The 20,602-nt window shown below is 36.9% G+C and overlaps 1 protein-coding gene across 1 annotated transcript in view; it reads left to right on the top strand.

Moving 5' to 3' along the window:
* Nucleotides 1-11,059: 11,059 nt before the first annotated feature.
* The window catches only part of LOC139711570 (gelsolin-like protein 2), a 32,354-nt gene continuing 22,811 nt past the window's right edge, over nucleotides 11,060-20,602 (top strand). The window contains exon 1 of the mRNA XM_071623447.1: nucleotides 11,060-11,255. The gene's annotated coding sequence lies outside the window, so the exon portion shown is untranslated. The remainder of the gene's footprint in view (nucleotides 11,256-20,602) is intronic.

Below are 20,602 nucleotides of genomic sequence, written 5' to 3'. Positions count from 1 at the left end.
CTTTTGCAAGCGTTTGAACAATATCATTTAATGACATGTATACATTGTACTATGTTTTTGATTTTCGTTGATTGGAAATAAACTATGATTGAATTGAATTGAATATGAAATAAAAATGTTTTTTTTTTCTATTCTGTGTTACCAAACTCAATCCATTCAGCTTCCCATATCAACAGTTTTTGTCTTTTTGGATTCCCTCCAAGAACGTGGAATTAATCACAACTTATCTGATATTAAAGAGTTAAAGAAAAAAATTAGACATGACAGTTTCCTCTTATTCCTTTTCCTGATATAAAAACGAGACCAAATTGGTTAAAAATTCATTTATTATGACTAAGCTACTCATTTGGAAATGCTATCATAGCTTGATAAGCATATCTATGCCCGACAAACAAACTTACACCAAAAAGGTTGTGCCACCTCAGATGGTACCAGCAACCCATTTTCGGGTCTTGGCCCATGGACTATCACACACAAGCATTCATGCAGGGGAAATGAGCTCAGTCGTGAATTTCGTGAATTTATTGAATACGCCATTAATGCATTCGTGGAGCATCAAACTCGAATGCTTTATTTAGATGTTGTGCGGTATACATGTATGCCGCACAAGCGAAATAATTCTCACCATGCTCTAGCGTGAAATCAATTTATTTTTATATGATAAGATCGCACATTCTTTGGTGGTTCGCCTGGTGGTTTTTAAACATATTGCTCATACGTTTATCATTGCCAAGTAACTAATAGATAGATTACAAATACCAAGGAATGGCATTGAAAAAACGAATAGTTGCAAGTCAAATCCAGTCGCTTTAAAATTCTGGGTTTTTTTAATAAAAAATGATTTCATGCACTTAACTTTATTACATGGGTTGATTTAAATGCAATACAATGTAAACTTGGTTGTTAAATCCGGTAGGAGTGACTAATAATCAATATTATACAAAAATGAGAGAGAGAGAGAGAGAGAGAGAGAGAGAAAATGTTCTGGTTAAGTAGACCTTAATGCATGGATCTATAAAACATGAGGGAAATGTCAGAGGGAACATTAACCATGCATGCGTGTATGTATGTGGGCATGTATATACTATAGTATATATATCACGTTTATATTTATGCAGGTTTGTATACGTTTGTGTTGTGTGTGTTTGTGTTCAAGGATGTATGTGTATGACTAATGTGTTAAACAGATATATTCGGAGTGTAAATGTTTAACCACAACGAATACAATATTTTCATGTTTTCCACAGAAATTAGACATCTATTATAATTTAGATAAATTTGCTAAAATTATTTGAAGTGTATCTACTATAAGCGCATCTGACGTGCAATCCACTTTATAGAACGCATGTAAGTTCCGCTGGAATAACAACTCATGCATGAATTAAATACACCATCCAATGTTTTCAGATATGTATGCCCTACTCGTCCGCCGATCCATTTTAGATAGAGTAAATATAAATGTGCATGATCGATACCCAAAAGATTATTGACATTGCACGTTAAACACTTTCACCAGGTTCCCATTGTCGCGCGTCTCGATATGCTAATACATGTATGTATACTATCTACCACAAATCGATTCTTAGTCTACGAGTGATCGTGGTGATCTTATCATGATTGGCTTATCACATCTTGAGGTCTATGGTGGTAATCGCGTTGATCGTATGTAGAAGAATTATTGGACCGTTCGAAAAATTACTACGATCAACACAATGTCTTTGACTGACATCAAGATTTGATTATCTGATGATCAGCACGATTAGTCCCCGAGTAAGACCACGATTTCGGGCGAATCGAGAAAGTGGAACCAGCTTAGTGAATTCCACGAGAGTGGTAACGTACCGTAAAGGATAATCAACACGACAGTTTCAATACCGTACATATCAATATTTACATATTTTCAAAGATTACTTCACCTATGTAATCTAGATTCTTCTTTATGCCTCCGCCACGAAGTGGTGCCGGAGGCGTTATGTTTTCGGGTTGTCCGTCCTTCCGTCCGTCCTTCTGTCCGTCCGTAATGAATTTTGTGGACAGCGTAACTAAAAAACCTTTTGAGGTATCCTAATGAAACCTGGCATGTATGTGTATTGGGGATGAAATTGAGCCTATCAACTTTTGGGTGCACATGCTCATGGTCAAAAGTCAAAAGGTCAAGGTCAAATGCTCAAAATTTCACTATTTCCCCCATATCTCTGCAATGCCTGAAGATATTTTCTTGAAACTTAGTGTATACAGGCATTACCCAATTAAAATTCACTGGTAAAAGTTTGGGGTCATGAGGTTAAGGTCAAATGTGAAAAGGCCCAGTGAAAATGTTAAAATTTTACTTTTTTCTCTGTATCTTGGATATTGTTCAAGGTATCTTCATGGACCATAGTATATATGCATGCACTGACTGGAAGTTATTATCCAGGGAATTTGGGGTTCATGGGGTCAAAGGTCAAGAGCAACACTTCAAAATTTTACTATTTCCCTCATACCCTATTTATGCTATGCCAGCAGGACTTTTTTTAAAAACTTGGTGTATGCATGTATAACCCAAAATAGAGATTCTCTGGCATTTTTTTGTTTTTTGCCAAAAAGGTCAAAGGTCAAAGATCAAATGAAAGTGCTGAACTTACTTCTTCCTCCATGTCTTGGAAGTGGCTCATGTTATCTTGAAACTTAGTACATATTTATGCATGTTCTGCCTGACAGTGATTCTCTTATGAATTTTATGGTCAAAGGCCAGATGAAAATGGTGACAGTTTTCTACTCAATACAGAAATTGCACTTTTTCTCCATACCTTGAAAATTACTCAATGCATAAACTTATGAAAGGGTGAAAGTCAAGTTAAAGTCCTAAAATCCCCCAATACATGCTCTCCTATTCATCAAATTAAACCTAGGTCAAGGAAGGTGAACATTCAACACGTTTGTGACAAACATGCCATTATAATATTTTGCCAATTTTGTGAAAATGTAATCACACATTGTCCACATGTACTATAGACCTATTAGGAGAATCATGCATTATGGCGGAGGCATACCAGTCGTCATAGCGACATTTCTAGTTTAACATTACAACGAAGATTAAGACTGTTATTAGCAATTGGTAATTAAGCGGTGTACGAAGACTAACTCAAACAATACATCATTATTTGAGTGGCTATTGTAATGTACAATTGATAAAAACCCAATAAATCTGTTTTTCTGGTTATACAGTGCGTATCAAAAAAAGGTAATCAAACTTTGGCGGGCTACTACTTTACAATTGTCAGCTATATATGGAGAGCTCAATGTTTTAATTCTAATGATATCACAAGCCATCGAAAACTATGCTGCCGGCTGAAAGCAATAACAAATTTACTTCCTGTATATTATGGAAAGAAAGGCCACGCGAAAGAAACAAGATTAAATGCCCTGTTACTGGGAATTTGAAAACGATAATGACATTGTTTCCATTCGTGTTGTGTCGTTGGTTGGGCCCGTTTATCTATATCATATCTGTTTTTCTGTATTTTTATTTAGTGATATATATTTAATTGGATTTTTTGTTTTGTTTGTTTTAATCGGTTTCCCCAGATATAGTTGGTCTTAAAAAACATCCGTACTTTAAACTTCCCCTAATCTGATTACTCACGGGACCTGCGGCTGTACAAGCTAATGCTTTTACGCAGGCCCCATCATATTTTTTTTTCGCATTATGACCACAGTGTAATTCGCATGCATACAGACCTCATGTTTATACCAAATCAAACTTCTGTACATTCTGATGAAGTCTCATCTGAATTATGTTTTGTATAATTTTCGTATTTATATACTTTATTGTGATATATGTGAGAAATATGAAAATAAATTGAAATGAAATCATGACGAACCTCCGGAATAACGAACCTTTGGGAAAAAAAAAATGAACCTTCGGAATAATAAACTGTGACCAATATTGTTATATTGTTCAAGCTTTAACGCCGGAATCTATGAACCTACTATATTACTACTTTCACTCTTTGAAAGGAAACACGCCGACAACCAACGACACAACACGAATGGAAACAATGTCATTATCGTTTTCAAATTCCCAGTAACAGGGCATTTAATCTTGTTACTTTCGCGTGGCCTTTCTTTCTATAATAAACGAGAAGTAAATTTGTTATTGCTTTCAGCCGGCAGCATAGCTTTCGATGGTTTGTGATATATTAGAATTAAAACACTGAGCTCTCCATAGCTGACAATTGAGTAGCCCGCCAAAGTTGGATTACCTTTTTTTTGATACGCTTTGTATAACCTGAAAAACAGATTTATTGGGTTTTTATCAATTGTACATTACAATAGCCACTCAAATAATGATGTATTGTTTGAGTTAGTCTTTGCACACCACTTAATTACCAATTGCTAGTAATAGTCTTAATCTTCGTTGTAATATCAAACTAGAAATGTCGCTATGACGACTGGTATGCCTCCGCCATAATGCATGATTCTCCTAATAGGTCTATAGTACATGTGGACTATGTGTGATTACATTTTCACAAAATTGGCAAAATATTATAATGGCATGTTTGTCACAAATGTGTTGAATTTTCACCTTCCTTGACCTAGGACTGAGCTCATTTCCCCTGCATGAATGCCTGTTTGTGATACCGGAGGTGTGAGTATGTGTGTGAAGATGATCAGAAGAATAGGAGTTGATGAAGAGAAGTTTGATTCTATGTTGGAAACCCATATCCAGGTAAGCCCGTTTCGGCCGTCATGAAATTACACCTCTCGTAAGGCCTTCACTCTATTTGATGAAAAAAAGAAGTAAACTAAAAGTGTAGCTGAGTAGATCAAAGGTGATAGCGAATAGAAAATTTAATTTTCTTTCATATTCCACAAGATTTAATGATATTTAATCAATAATTTGGATGTAAGAAGTGATATAGGGTCTCATACTTGCAATAATTATTATAGTATAACACGCGTTACGCAAGTGCGGCCGTCGGCATTATCCTTAAATTTCTTTATACCCGTATTGAACCTTTTCCCTTTAATGTCGTGTAACTTTTAAAGGAATTGGTGTATTGAATAGCCGCTTTCACATGATAATGCTTATTTATGGGATTTAACTTAAGAAAAATTCCAATGTTATTTGTAAACAGAAATTAAATGTATGGAAAAAACATTACTGAAATCCGTATTTCTTGGGGAAATGTAAAAACAAAATCCTTCCTTAGTATTTCATGACAACTATTTATTACATAAAACGGGGTATTAACTTGTAGGCAATTTAATTCTCTTTGATATGATGATACCATTTTTATGGTAATTTGATATTCTTAACTAAAGTTATTCAAAAATAATCCGTCTCCTATATAGCAACGGGCGGCGGCCATCTTGGAAGAATGCAAATTAGACTCACGCGCGCGTAACCCTTTTTTCCCCTGGCGACAACCAGATTCGCGCAATACAGGTTCTGACGATCTTCGAACATATTGTAGATTTTTTTTTTTTTTTTTTTTTTTTTGGGGGGGGGGTGCACGGGGAACCTTTCTGGCTGCTAGACTAAATGATATAATTATTCTCTAAGATGGAGCGAGAGGATAGTGTTGGAATTCTTAGAGTTTGTACCATAGTTCTTGTTATAACTATAAAGTGTAACAGCATTGTTGGCATTTGAGCACATTTTGAGCACATTGAGCACATTTGAACATTTTTTTAATTGGTAGCTGGTCCTGTGATAATGTCTTTGTTGGCTAGATTTAGTTGGTGGTTTTTACTATTTCGACGTAGGAGTAGTCGAAATGATTTGATAAGATTCATGCTGGGTAATCTGTACTGTCTTACTTTCTGAAATATTTTATTTACTTGCACTACTGCAGTTCTTATCATTTCTTAGAAGAGCTGTCTAAAGTTTTTGACTTATTTTACTCTTGGTATGTTCTATTCATTTATGTGGTTAGGATTGTCTGACATAACAGGGCTGAGGTAAGATTGTGATATCCAAAAATTTGTAGGTAGGACCTATACGTATATATAGGCATATGTTATATGTGACATTCTGAAAATTTAACGCGTATCATATAAAAAAACAAAGGGTTTTCTGGAAACATGTAAAGTATTGTATTTACATTGCACTGTCAGATATCCGACTTCTCTTCAGTTGTCCTCTCTTTGTTTTGATGTTCTGGTCCTGCCTTGTAAAGGCTTACACAATAGCATTGCTCTAACGATAGGGGTTATTAATTTGGGTCTTGACATTGCTTGAGCAACATCCATCAACTGGGCTTATTTGTTTGTTTGCTGTTTTTTCTGTTATAAGTGATTCTATGATCTTGACAGATTTACTGGTAACTGCTATTTCACAAAACTTATTATTGTCATTGCTGTGAGTGCATGATTTGTACAGCGATATTCAGGACATCTCCCATTCCCTAAAAACAAACAAAGAAGCAAAGAAACAAACAAAACAAGAACAAAACAACAAAAATAAGAACAACAAGAACAAGAGCAACAACAACAATAACAACGAAAACACAGACACGCACAAAACGACGCCCGTAATCGAGTCCAATACAATGTATAATTGAAACACATGATGGAGCAATGGAAAGACTATTCTGTTCCTTGTATCCACGATTTTCGAATTATTAAACAAGAATATCCATACAAAATATAAAATTGCTACCCCGAAATTTGTTTTTGAACACACTCTCAAATCGGCGCAAGCGTTTCTAAAATCATACATCTGAGACATAATAAATTTTCATTATAATTTCACTGTAATGGCAGGCTGCGAAAAGGTTAGAATAATAATAATAATAATAATAATAATAATAATAATAATGCTAATAATAATGATAATAACAATTATTATCATTATTATTGTTATTATTATCATTATTATCATTAAGCACGAACTTCTTGACACACACTTACAAAGAATATCAGCTCTGCTTAGCGAGGAATACTAAAGATGTAACAATACCATATTTACCCGCCATCCACAAGGTGATTATAGATAAAAGATCACTGGAAATATTGCCATTCTCAAGACCCCACTCAGCTTATGGTATAAAGATGAACAAAGAGTTAAAGATTTGCAAACTGGAAATTCAGGCAAAATCTCACTCAATTCAATATATGACAGATCACTGGAAATATTGCCATTCTCAAGACCCCACTCAGTTTATGGCATGAAGATGAACAAAGAGTTCAGGATTTGCAAAGTGGAAATTCAGCGCAAACTCTCCTCACGATTTTATATATTAGGATCGGATCCAGGAAGTCCGTATAAAAGAAGGGCGCAAAAATAATTCTAGTGCTACTTCGGATTTCATTTCATTTTTTTCTTTTGCTTTAACAAAAAGCAAACGGGGGGGGGGGTGGAGGCGGCGCCCCCCCCCCTTGGATCCGCCACTGTTTTGTATGTATATATGGGTTTGTGTGTGTGATTTTTTTATTAGTATATGAAACACTTATTAATGCAAGTAATGGTTAGCTGAATAGTAAAGTGAGACACAGGCAATTGGTGAAATAATTAGACCAATGAAATATGAAAGGGGAACATGATCTACTACACAAGAATATACCTATCAATTTTAATTCAATAAATGGAACTATTCAATTCAAATGAAATTTTATGTTTAATAATACATGTTTGTTGTCGATAAAGAGTAAAAGAAATCAAAACGTACAATCTCATTACCAAAAATGCATGTTATGAATAAAATAATTGCGTTCATGCATGGAAAAGGGAAAATTGAAATACGAGCCAACTGAAGTACATCTTTGCAAATTACAAATTACAATCTTGATTAAACAGGGTCCCTCCAGTCGTACTGCGCCGCCGGGCTAGACTCACGTAAATTCAGCAGGCCTATCTATACAATCATATATCAATCTGGCAATAAACAAACAAGAAGAAAGAACGGAGAAAATTCCCATGACTGTGGATTTTTTATAGTCAGGTTATTGTTCCTAACGTGATATTTCGACACTGCTGCTTTCGGCAAGATGTCAATCGTTGAAAACTATTTGATGAAGAAAGTGATATCTATGACTCAATTGGTAAGATAAACATTTCAAGGACTATATTGCTGGATGTAACAAACATTTCTTGTGTTACCTCATTGGTTCTATACGAGTCTTTGCTGTAATTAGAAAACACTCAGTGTCAGTGTAAGCCAGGCTACAGATCGAATTTCATGGTTTAATTACTTTACTTCTTGTGTCTCGTTAATCATTACCTGCGGTTACCTCTCCGAACAAACATTACAACGGCTGTGTATATCCCTCCGTGTATCCAGTGATAGGTAAATCCATCTACATGTACGTTCTACTTTTTTTTTTTTTTGGGGGGGGGGAGGGGTTGATGCGTAGTTCAATACAGTTTGGACCATCATACCTGACATTATTACCAACTCCTTACCACCATAATCAAGCGCACAATTTTCCAAGCGACAATCTGTAATTTCCATATAAACTCTTATCTTAAAGGAATGGTATAGTATTGGTGGAGAAGAGCAGTGGGCTTTTAACTTTCTTTTTTGTGAGATATCATGAAACCACTTGTAAACTAGTACAGGGCATACCCATTTCTGAGAAGAATCGAAGTTTATTTGATGAAAATCAGTTTTAGAATGGCTAAGACATCTTGAAACAATATAAAACAAAGCGATCGTAATAAAAGGTTGGTCCCGCCTTTCATAAGAATTGCCGTTTTTGAGGTATCTCAGCCATTTCAAACCATTTTCCATCAAATAAACATTGAATTTCTTTTGGAATTATATGCTCTTTAATATTTCATAAAAGTTACTCATTATCTCACCCAAACTGTACGATCCCTTTGATATTTAAGGGAATCCTATCAGTCTCATTCGATTAGAAATGAAAATGTGGCCATTTGTGATGATAGGATGCAGAAAAGCAAAGGACATTTCAAAAAAAAAAATAAAATTGGTGTCATGTAACAATAAAGATCTTCACTGATGTTAACTGTTATGGATTCGTGTGTTTTGTTTTTTCAGTCCTGGGATTAAGAGAAGAAAAACACGATAAAAGGTACGACAGGAAAAAGAAAGAAAGAAAAAGAAACCTACCTCCTTTTAGAAGTCGTCCCCTCTAAAGGACCATTAGCCATTTGAAACCCATGTATTATATATATATATATATATATATATATATATATATATACATACATATATGGGAAATGGGTACACCATAGTAAGAAATGATATGTCTTGGTTGGCCGATCGGAACACCAATAATATGTGAGCATGTGAATCGCTTTTATGTATTTGACCCATCCAGGAAAGGGGACAATAACTGTATGTTACTTTTAATCATCGAAGTTCTTAACTGTATATTATTTAATTCTCATTTGAAACATTAAAATGTATGTAGTTTTTCAAGAAACACGTATTTTTTCTCATGTAGCCATTTTTTTTTTTTTTTTTGCTTATATATCTCATTTAAAGGACCCCTCTGTATTAAAAACAGCGCGGTTATACGATAGCAGCACCGAGTACCATAAGGGCATGTATCCATTTCCGCATAATATATCTTTGTTTGTGTATCTTTTGAAGACGGAAAATGATATGCAATACAGAAATACAGTGCAATGTGATAACTCGTGGTTTAGTGCTTGGCAACTCCACGCATTTTAGCTTATACTGCCCGCAACCCATGTTTGCCATAAGTGCCGTTGCCAATATCAATCTACCGTATGAATATTAGGTCAATTTGACCCAACGATATTTTGTTTTTCTCACAGACAAATCTCATGACCAGATTTTTCTCTGCAATGGTAGCTAGATATACCCATTTCTTAAATACGGTCTAATGGAAAATTATCAAATATTTGATTTTCTTTAAATGTTATTCTTTCCTTCTCAGTCACACTATGGGGCAGGGATAAGCACCTTATCATGCCTAAGTTTTTGTTTTTTTATATGATTATCATGGTATATTCATTCTAATGTTTAATCAAATCATTTTCTTTTTCTATGCGTTTCTTTATTTCTCCGAGGACCACCAAGATATTACATTATTTTTTATGAATTAAACGGGGTGGGGGCGGCAGCTTTGGTTTGCCACCCCGATCCGTGACGCCCCCCCCCCCCCGAAATTATTGATTCAAATTTGATTTTGATGGTCTATCGTTGTTGTTGTTTTTTTCCCCCTCATTGCCTGCGATGATTTGTAACTGACAATTTTGTTTAATACCAAAACAAACATGTCTCCAACCAGGAAGTGTTAATACTCGTAGAGACCTCGCTAACGCTCGCATCTGGTTTGGCCCGAGCGCTTTCCCTACTTTCATTTTTTCTTCAGCATTCATCACCACATAGAAGAGCGCAAACAGAATATCCAAGGCAAGGTATTCTGATCCATTACCTCACAAATCAGAGAAATATTTCAATCGGCAAATCAAGCAAGTGAGGTGTTTTCGGAGGGCAGTCGCATTCATTTCTACATCAGATTGAAGCCACCTTAAATGACTAGGGTAGTCGAGCATAGTAAAACTTGCGTGGGTGTTGTACTATTACTGAGCTAACCCAGTTGTCGTGACACGTAGTCTATCAAATTAGGCGCACGGTGATGAATACACGAGTAGCGAATCTGTGCTTGGGTCCTTTTTCTTTGTTCATTCCACGGAGCTCCATGTTTATTCTCAGCCTGTAGTACAATCAAAATCACGTGTCAATGACAGGACACAAATACTGTCTCATGCACTCATATGTCGATGTATTTTTTTCTCTTTTTTAGCACTAGAGATTTCCTGCGTTTATTAAAATATTATTTTTCTCGACTTTTGATTTCCTAAACCTGAGAGTGTTTACTGAATGTTTATTTCCATCCCGATTTGTTAATAAACAAACAAATAAACAAAGAAGAAGTCGGAATGATATGACCAACTTTAATTAGCAGACATGGTTCCGACTATTCAAACTTTTTCAACCGGAGCAACCAAAGCAAGCCTGTTAATTTTGACATCGACAATCCCCTACTTTTATAAACGTGTTTCTAGTTTATAGGTCTAGCAAAGATAAGAGAGCACACACCCAACAACTACCACTCTTCTACAACTTTGACAAAGACTAGTATATCGGTTAAGGGTTTCTCTTCGAACGACTGCGGCTCTGTGCGGTTTAAATGCCCAACTACCTGTTCGCGCACAGATAGGGAATGCTGCGAGTAGAACTATACACGGCATTTGCCCCATGAGCACGGAGTTCACCCGACTTAGGAAGTCTTGGCATCGCTGGTAATCACTGGTACTGCAGACTTGGAAGGTAAGGGGCCAAAACAAAGGCCTTGTAACTCGTCTCTCGCTATGTATGTTTACACTGGATCGTCAGTAGCGTAGATGTCATATCATTTCACCATAGCTTTTCAGTTCAGGGAGAATTTGATGATAACCAGTAGACTTCGAGTTTGCTCTGTATGTGAGCATCGGCAGGAAAGCATTCGTGCTCTCGACCAACGCCCATCAGCAATGTTGGGTTGAGCGCACACAAACGAGAAGGCAGTGTGTGCAAAAAAATACGGAAGTAGTTTTAGGAGTGAGTGAAACAGTATTTCTGTAGTGTAGAGCTACGTGAATGCAATAAGCTCGTTAATGATATTCGTATATTTGTACCAACAACTGCAATACTGCTAAAAGCCTCCTACTGTTAAACCCTGGTCAAACTTATATTAAAGTTATTGAAGTTGTTTGTGCATCACTCAGTTAACGCTATTAGTATTACGTTGCTTTCGTTGAAGAAAAAAGTAATAATTGGCTTACATGCTGTTCATGTAGATCTTTCTGATAATTCAACTCAATATCCTGACTTTGATTAGCATGCCTAGATCTTGAAGTAACCTAGTTTAGCATCAGATAGAACTTATACGTAGATCATAGGCCCTACTTATCTTCGTTGTCCCGAAAGCTTAGCCCCACCCCTTCATCTTCTCAAGTCATCTGCAGCTGTTTGCCGTGCTTCCGCATTGCCTCTAAAATGCATTTTATTCCTAACATTAAATTATATATGGTTGTGTAGCCTCTTGTTAGCTATAAAGAAAGCTTGACATAAGCATCTCTGTAGCAGGAGCTTTAACAGTGAAGCTGTCTTGACCACCATCTGAGGAACCTGTCAATCTTTAATAACTTTTAACATAACATATCGTACACAACAGGGACTGCACCCACCTCAAACCCTTTCTGGAGTCGATGGCCTCTAGCTGCTACAGAAAACATTTAGTGCAGGGTGCTCCATGGATGTGTGTGCGGGTCTTTTGTTTGTATTCTTTTCTTCTTTTGTTGTGTGGCTTTTTTCCATATCCATTCCGCATATTGATAATAGGATCCTATTATGCGTGAAAAATGTGATTATATGCATGCGTACAACAGTAATTATTTTTGGTGTGTGTGTGTGTGTGTGTGTGTGTGTGTGTGTAAATTGATGTTTTACCAACAAAGACACATTCTCGTCTTTGATATTTTGCCTTGATGGGGAATGAAATAATTTCTCAGCTTGATATCGTTGATAGACACATTCATAATAATGTTTTACCAAAGTGTTACTGACGCTGTTATTCTTGTAACATAATAGATCGTGAATGTAACTGCAATCAGTTTGATACATAGTTTTGTACCTTATACATTCGTGATTGCTAGTCATGCGGAATAAGCGATTAGTCAATGTCCGTCTTTACAAGAGTCGTCTATGCTACTACTTCATATGCAGCAGTGGGGTAAATATATATATATTTTTTTAATGACACATTCATGCCTATCAGGTTTGCGCTAGAGGGAAGACTGCACTGGTCAATCATTGATAGCTTTAGCCTGGAACACGCTTATATCAAAGCGAGGAAATTGTGTTGGAAAAAAAAATCAAGGGACTATTTCACCGCAATTTCAGTTGCTTTGTTTTGTTTTGTTTTGTATTGTATTTTTGTCGGATAATCTTCAACCTTCAACATGCGCAGGTGCATGATAAGACAAGTTTGTGTAATTTTAAATGTTATTCTGATGATAGTTATTGTCCACAGTGGTGACAAGGAAGTAAATGCAACCGAGATACAGCCATGCTTCAAAGTTGTTTGTGGTTGAACCCTTGTGTACACGTTATTATTGATGTCCTTTCCACCACGACGAAAGTAAGCTGCTTCTGCACAAACTTCCGTCTATTCCGTTTTTTTTTTTTATATCGAAATCTGTACACGTATACACTCTATAATATGAGACAGTATACACTCTATAATATGAGACTGTACAGAAACCCTGACAGGGTGCAATATCATTTGAAATATCTTGTTAAAAGTACTTAGGATACTTCTGCAGTAGTTTGATTTTATTTTCACAAGGACTCGAGGGATACCCATGAATCAAACGAGGATATTGATAATGTTCGAAGGTTGAGTTGACAAACAAGGAAGTAATAATAATAATGATAATAAACCATTTTTATAGAGTACAAATTACATTCAAGTCTCTAAGCGCTTTTAGAAATAAGATAAGACAGATACATGTGTAAGAACACACAAGTACAAAAGAAGAAATTACATATATATCAATTTAAAACATTATTAAACAATTTACAAAACAATGAAAGTTACTTTACAAACACATGAGACTTCAATAAAGACTCGAACTGATCTAATGATGAACATTCTCTAATATCATTGGGGAGCTGATTTCAAAGTTGAGGTATTTAATATTAAAATGATCGTTGACCGTATGACTTAGTTACTATCACATTAAACGGTTTTAACAATATTGTTTGGTGCTTGAGCGAAGTTGTCTGGGAAGTTGATATTCCTGGAGGAGCTGTTGCAAATAATGAGGAGCTAACTGATGTTGACGTTTATATGCAATTACAAGTAACTTATAAACTAACTTATAATTTGACTGGCAACCAGTGCAACGTGTGTAATGTTGAAGAAATAGAGTCATATATATGTGAGTTCGGGTAACCAATCTTGCAGCTGAATTTTGAATTCGCTGCAGTCTACCTAACATTGAATCTGACAAACCATATAACAATCCATTACAATTATCAATTCCACTCATTACAAAAGCATGTATAAGCCGTTCTGTCGCACTTTGATCAAGATAACGTCTGATTGAACCAATTCTATAGTCCAAATGACGCTGTATACGACATATACTGTTAATAATAGATGATCAGTCAAAGTCAATTGATCGTCAAAAAGAACCCCTAAATTGCGTGTACATCCCGTAGGACGAAGAATAAACTCATTGAAAGTTATCGGAGGAAGCAAACTCCTTGTCCTGAAACGTGAACATATATGAAGTAATTCAGTTGTCTTCATTGATTGAGAGGCTGTTTAAAGGACAAGTCCACCTTCATATACATAAGGATTGAGAGAATGCAGCAATATTAGTAGAACACATCAGTGAAAGTTTGAGGAAAATTGGACAATCCGCTCAAAAGTTACGAATATTTTAAGTATCTGCGCAGTCATTGCTGAAAGAAAAGACTACTACAGTGTATGATGTCACATGCGTACAACTATATAAGGAAAATAAAAAGAGAATTTCAAAAAACTTTACTTTTTGAATAAAGTGCACGTTTCTTCGACTTGCTACTGACGTATATTAAGGGTAATATTATTCCACTGCCTTCTGAAAGAGAGAAGTCGAGTGTTCTTTCGTTATGCGAGAAAAATGGAAATATGTTGAATTTTCTTTATTCTTTCTTTACATCGTTGTACTCATGTGGCATCACAAGCTATGGCAGCTGGTCGACGTCCGCCCGTCGATGACGACAGACTGAGAGCGATTATTGATGCAAGTCACTCAAGTGCTGTGCCACAAAAACCAAATCTGATATGAAGCCGATGTTCATGACATATCGTGTCAAATGCCGCAGAATAATCCAGCATTAAAAGAATAGCTTCTAGACCCTTAGGCTGCGTTCGCATAGAAGTATTCGGTATTCGGTATTCGCTATTCGCTATTCGGGCACCGAGTACACCATCACCCGCACCGTCAACTCACCATCCCATGCAGTGAGGATTTCTTCCTCCTGCATCCCAGCAAATCTTATTAACAATTTCTAAACTGCATCAGAATGTCAGTCTACATGCTTATTTTTGCTAAAGGGCAAATCCAGACCAAAATTGTCATTACTTCATAAACGAGAGACGGTATACGCTGCAAGAAAATCGAACAAGCTCGATTCCCACTATGCTATACTATTCGCAGCTATTCAGTATTTTCAAATAGTGCCCTCCAATGTGAACCGGTGTTAGGAAATCCTATCGTTCGATTCAAGCTATTCGCGTGCCCTCGAAAACGAGCCCCGAATACCCGAATAGTAGGCCGATCGCAGCCTTAGGATTCTATGTGAACGCAGCCTTTGCCATTTAGCAAAAGCATGTAGACTGACATTCTGATGCAGTTTGGAAATTGTTAATAAGATTTGGTGGAATGTAGGAAGAAGAAATCCTCACTGCATGGGATGATGAGTTGACGGTGCGGGTGATGGTGTACTGGGTGCCCGAATAGCGAATACCGAATAGCGAATAGCGAATACCATACTTCTATGTGAACGCAGCCTTATCGATAGTGAGAAGAAGATCATTGGACACCCCAAGTAAAACTGTTTCCACACTGTGATTTCTACGATACGCAGATTGCATGCTGGCATTCAAGCTGTTTTCCTCGGTGTATGACTGTGTCTGTAAGGCTGCGTTCACGTAGAAGTATTCGGTATTCGTATTCGGTATTCGGTATTCGCTATTCGAGCACCGAATACACCACCACCCGCACCGTCAACTCACCATCCCATGTAGTGAGGATTTCTTCCTCCTACATCGCAGCAAATCTTATTAACAATTTCTAAACTGCATCAGAATGTCCGTCTGCATGCTTATATTTGCTAAAGGGCAAATCCAGGCCAAAAGTGTCATTAATCCTATCGTTCGATTCAAGCTATTCGCGTGCCCTCGAAAACGAGCCCCGAATACCCGAATAGTATACTTCTATGTGAACGCAGCCTTAGGCTTCTATGTGAACGCAGCCTTTGCCATTTAGCAAAAGCATGTAGACTGACATTCTGATGCAGTTTGGAAATTGTTAATAAGATTTGCTGGGATGTAGGAGGAAGAAATCCACACTGCATGGGATGATGAGTTGACGGTGCGGGTGATCGTGTACTGGGTGCCCGAATAGCGAATAGCGAATAGCGAATACCGTATACTTCTATGTGAACGCAGCCTTATCGATAGTGAGAAGAAGATCATTGGACACACCAAGTAAAACTGTTTCCACACTGTGATTTCTACGATACGCAGATTGCATGCTGGCATTCAAGCTGTTTTCCTCGGTGTATGACTGTGTCTGTAAGGCTGCGTTCACATAGAAGTATTCGGTATTCGTATTCGGTATTCGGTATTCGCTATTCGAGCACCGTTTCATAAACGAGAGACGGTATACGCTGCAAGAAAATCGAACAAGCTCGATTCCCACTTTGCTATACTATTCGCAGGTATTCAGTATTTTCAAATAGTGCCCTCCAATGTGAACCGGTGTTAGGAAATCCTATCGTTCGATTCAAGCTATTCGCGTGCCCTCGAAAAACGAGCCCGAATACCCGAATAGTATGCTTCTATGTGAACGCAGCCTAAAGCAACTGCACGTTCAACGGTTTTAGACAGGAACTTCTGATTAGCAATATTGGTCTGTAATTTTTCATGTCTTCAGCATCCAGGTTATTATTCTTTAATTAGCGGCTTCACATGGGCACGCTTGAAGACATCAGGATAAACACCTTGTTCAAATGACATGTTTATAACCCGAGCTATGATGGGAGCAAGCTCTTCTTTACACTTTTTCACGAGACATGTAGGGATGGGATCAAGTGCGCAGTTTTTTGATAATCTTAATGACTTGCTGAACAGACACTGATGAAAAATTGTCAAAGGTTACGGGACACGTACGCTCGACACGAGGAACATTTTCTGCTGTGCTTCACCTACATTAGGAAAAATGTTTATAAATGCCTATATACCAATGACTTTTATGACTATGATGGCTATGAGAACCTTTATCGCCATTTTTTTTATAAGTACCATCACACAACGCTGAGTACCATTAGTCAATTGTTGACTAATTTACAGTGACTAGAAGCTATAATGTTCCCCAGCGAACCAATTTATCGTGTGCATGATTGCTGCTTCCTTGTCAGGGAAGAAGTTTTTATTCGATTCAGACGGAAAGCGAACGCTTCCGCGCTCACTTTCCTTAAAGGCATGATTTATCATTCGCAGATGAAACAAAAACCCAGCATTAGTGCTTCAAAATAGTTCTAACATGACTTGAGTTAGATTAGAAACAACCAATGTAAAAAATTGAACCAGTATAATCGATGTTAAATATTGTTAAATATGCAAAATGTGTACAATAGTTCTAATAAAAATGTTTCCGGACTAAACCGTCTACAGTTATGGTTAATGAGAAAAACAGTGATATCTCCTTATATTTCATGCTTTATTGCAAAAATTGTATACAAATGTAGATAATTATAGTAGGATGTTTTGTGATACAACTGACGTGACGTATATACATCAAAAGTGATATTTTTAACATTTTTTTTTTTAAATGACTGCCCCAAAAGCAGTTGCGGATGATTTTTCAGATTTTGGCATTTGAACATCTGTAAAGTGCTTATACTGGATACACTTGTATTAGTTTCAGAGTTTAAAGTGATTTGGATAGAGAATAGGAATGTTTAAAAAAAATCATAAAAATCACAGTGAATAAGGATGATGACATAGCAGCTTCACATTTCAGTGCGAAGAAAGAAAGAAGAAAGCAAGCATACATTCTACACAGGTAAAGTTGTATGATGATGGAATTACTTTGCTTTATGATTTTTATAATATGTGAGCCTTCTTTGTCATTATCCTTGTTCAGTTTCTTTTTTTTTTTTTCAGAGCGTTGTTTCTCCGTTCAAGGACCACAATAAATTCCACAAATCTATTTATGGTATCGAGCTATGTAGGGTTGCTACATGATGAGAAATTATGAAAATTGTCCGAAATGTCCCTTTAAGACTAGTTTTTAGTCAGTTGTGTGAAGTCAAGTTAAACTTACAACTTTCTCCGTTGTTGCAGCAGACGCAGTAAATGATCACTTTAACCAGGGAGGTGGAAAGAGACACGTAGCGCAGTACTTACCTTGGGGGTCCTCGGAAATAAAAGGGGGTGGGGTTCTCTGCTTCATGGGTTTCGCAGATTCACCTTGAGCTGTTGCTGAGGAAAGCATGCTATTTCACTTCCCTTTGCAGGAAGCTGGCTTCTGGCATCTTGCATCATGGAGCTACATATGTATTTGACTCTGCCAAGCATGTGTGTGTGTGTGTGTGTGTGTTGTTTTGTTTTGATTTTGTCTTTTTATCGTTTTTTTTATCAAACTTTTCCCTACCATGCCACTGGACTGTTGCATATTATTATTGAATGACTGTATACCTTTGTATTCATGGACTTCTTAATGTCAAGATATTGGTCAAGGTGTAATCTTGTGTGCAAGCTGCTGGTAAACCTTCGATCTGCGAACTGAATTTTCCCGGAATCCATGTTTATCAGGAAATGAATAATTAACACTGCTATTGAGAAGTGTTTATACCTGAAATGTTAATGAAGTTTTAGAACTCTCATACGCCGTTTCCATATGCGCTCGTCATAGCTTGACACGTCATTGACTGACAACTTTGCCTTGAAACACACACACACACACACACACACACACACACACACACACACACACAAACCATTGGCCAACCCATAACATGGCTATGCTAAGAGAAACGCAAGAAAATGATTAATGGCGTTTATACGGAATTCATTTAAATGTATCTATACATTAATTCGTGCGCGACATTTGTAGATCCATGGTCTAGAGGTTTAATACATTTGAGTTCCAACTGGCTGCAATTATTCAAATAGTTGTCAGATTTCTATTGATGTACAAAAGATTTCCACAGGTGCACTTGTGCCTTTGATGATCGATGTTCCAAGCCGCCGTCTTGCTGAGCAATCTGAAGATTCATTTTGAACGCTAACATAATGTTGGGCATATTTTGCTTATTTCTTAAATGAAATGAAATTTCATTTAATGATAAAGCATGTAAAACAAAAGTCAATCCCGTCCAGAAATTTGTGCAAAAGTGTAAATCAGGACTGTATCATGCTGTGAAAATGTTTAAAACTGTACCATGCTGGAAAGACGGTTTTATCACTTTTCCACTGAATTCCGACAAATAAAACTAATATGGAATAATCTTCAAGTATAATTCTTTATTGATAGATATATATCAAATGAGTCGCGCCCGGGCATGCCCAGTCGAATAATTTTCATCTTTATTTCAGCATTTTTTGAGCAATTTCTATTCGCACATCCTAGTGCCTGTACCATCTATATTTTGTAAGAAGGGATAGCGAAAAGTGATTACCATCACAAAGACATATCTTCCTTAGAAAGTGGCTGGTGATTATGCAATGAGACATGAGTCAATTGTCTTCTTATCTGCGAGGCATCTGGCACATGCTTCAAATATTTTGAGCGGCGGCATCGAACATCTAGCAAAGGAATGAGACGGTTGTGACTCCATTCTCTTGAACCTCCGCCCTTCTCATCCTCAACAGACGTTTGCTATGTTGTTGTAATTGTCGTGCTATCGAATGATTCAAAGCTGAGCGACTTGATATAGTACATCAAAAATGCATAAGAGGAAGATTTAAGTAAGATTTTTTCAATCTCATGAACGTTCTTAATCGTCTTGACCACGTACGACTGTATAATGTAAATGATCTGGACTCTCATGTGTCGTATACCATCGACCACGTGCAGTAGAAATGACTTATTGAAGGGACCTCTAATGAAACATTAGCAACACAGCAACATAGAAGAGGATTTTATGACCCTCAATAAAGAAGATCACGCTAAATCTGTTTTTTTTTTTTTACATTTCCGCACACACTGTTTCATTGTAATAATGGCTGTTTTTTGTAGGGCAATAATGTCAGTATTAATCACTGCAAATGTGTGCGTGTGTGTGTGTGTGTGTGCGTGTGTGTGTGTGCGTGTGTGTGTGTTTATTTGAGGGGTGTTTTGACATGACTGGACATAGTTTAAGTACGGACGTTTCCTGCGGCTGCAAGACACATCAAGTCTATACATCAAGCATTCTCGTTAAACCATGGAGCTACTAGAGTAGCTCCATGGTTAAACCTAACCTTTCCTTGAAAACGGCAAGAACATGCTTGCCGATCGAACGTAGGGAGTGAGTAGGCCCTTTTCAGGGCTACATGCATGAAACAATATTAGAAAGAATATATAGTGCACCGTGAAGCCTTCTACTACTAACCCTATCCAACCAGCCAATTGCTACGCGGAAGTATCCTACTCAATTATAGTAAAACTAATGATAATATCATTGCGTAGAATGCTTCGTCAGCTTTAGAAACCATGACTTGGAATTATTGATAGAGGTATAACTTGATTTATGAGCTGGGATGGCACTCGGGCATATCAATATAGATGTCCGTCTACTCGCGAAACATGTCAAGTTTATTTCCGTTTTCTCATTTATTCCTTATTAAATGGTGATTTGCAGCGACACGCTAT

This window comes from Diadema antillarum, unplaced genomic scaffold (assembly GCF_040938485.1).
Source record: "Diadema antillarum isolate AM-2024a unplaced genomic scaffold, OU_Dant_1.0 seq00001671_RagTag, whole genome shotgun sequence".
Classification (NCBI taxonomy): Eukaryota; Metazoa; Echinodermata; class Echinoidea; order Diadematoida; family Diadematidae; genus Diadema; species Diadema antillarum.
Note: the sequence above shows the minus strand (reverse complement) of the source record. Positions and strands in the feature narration are given on the sequence as shown.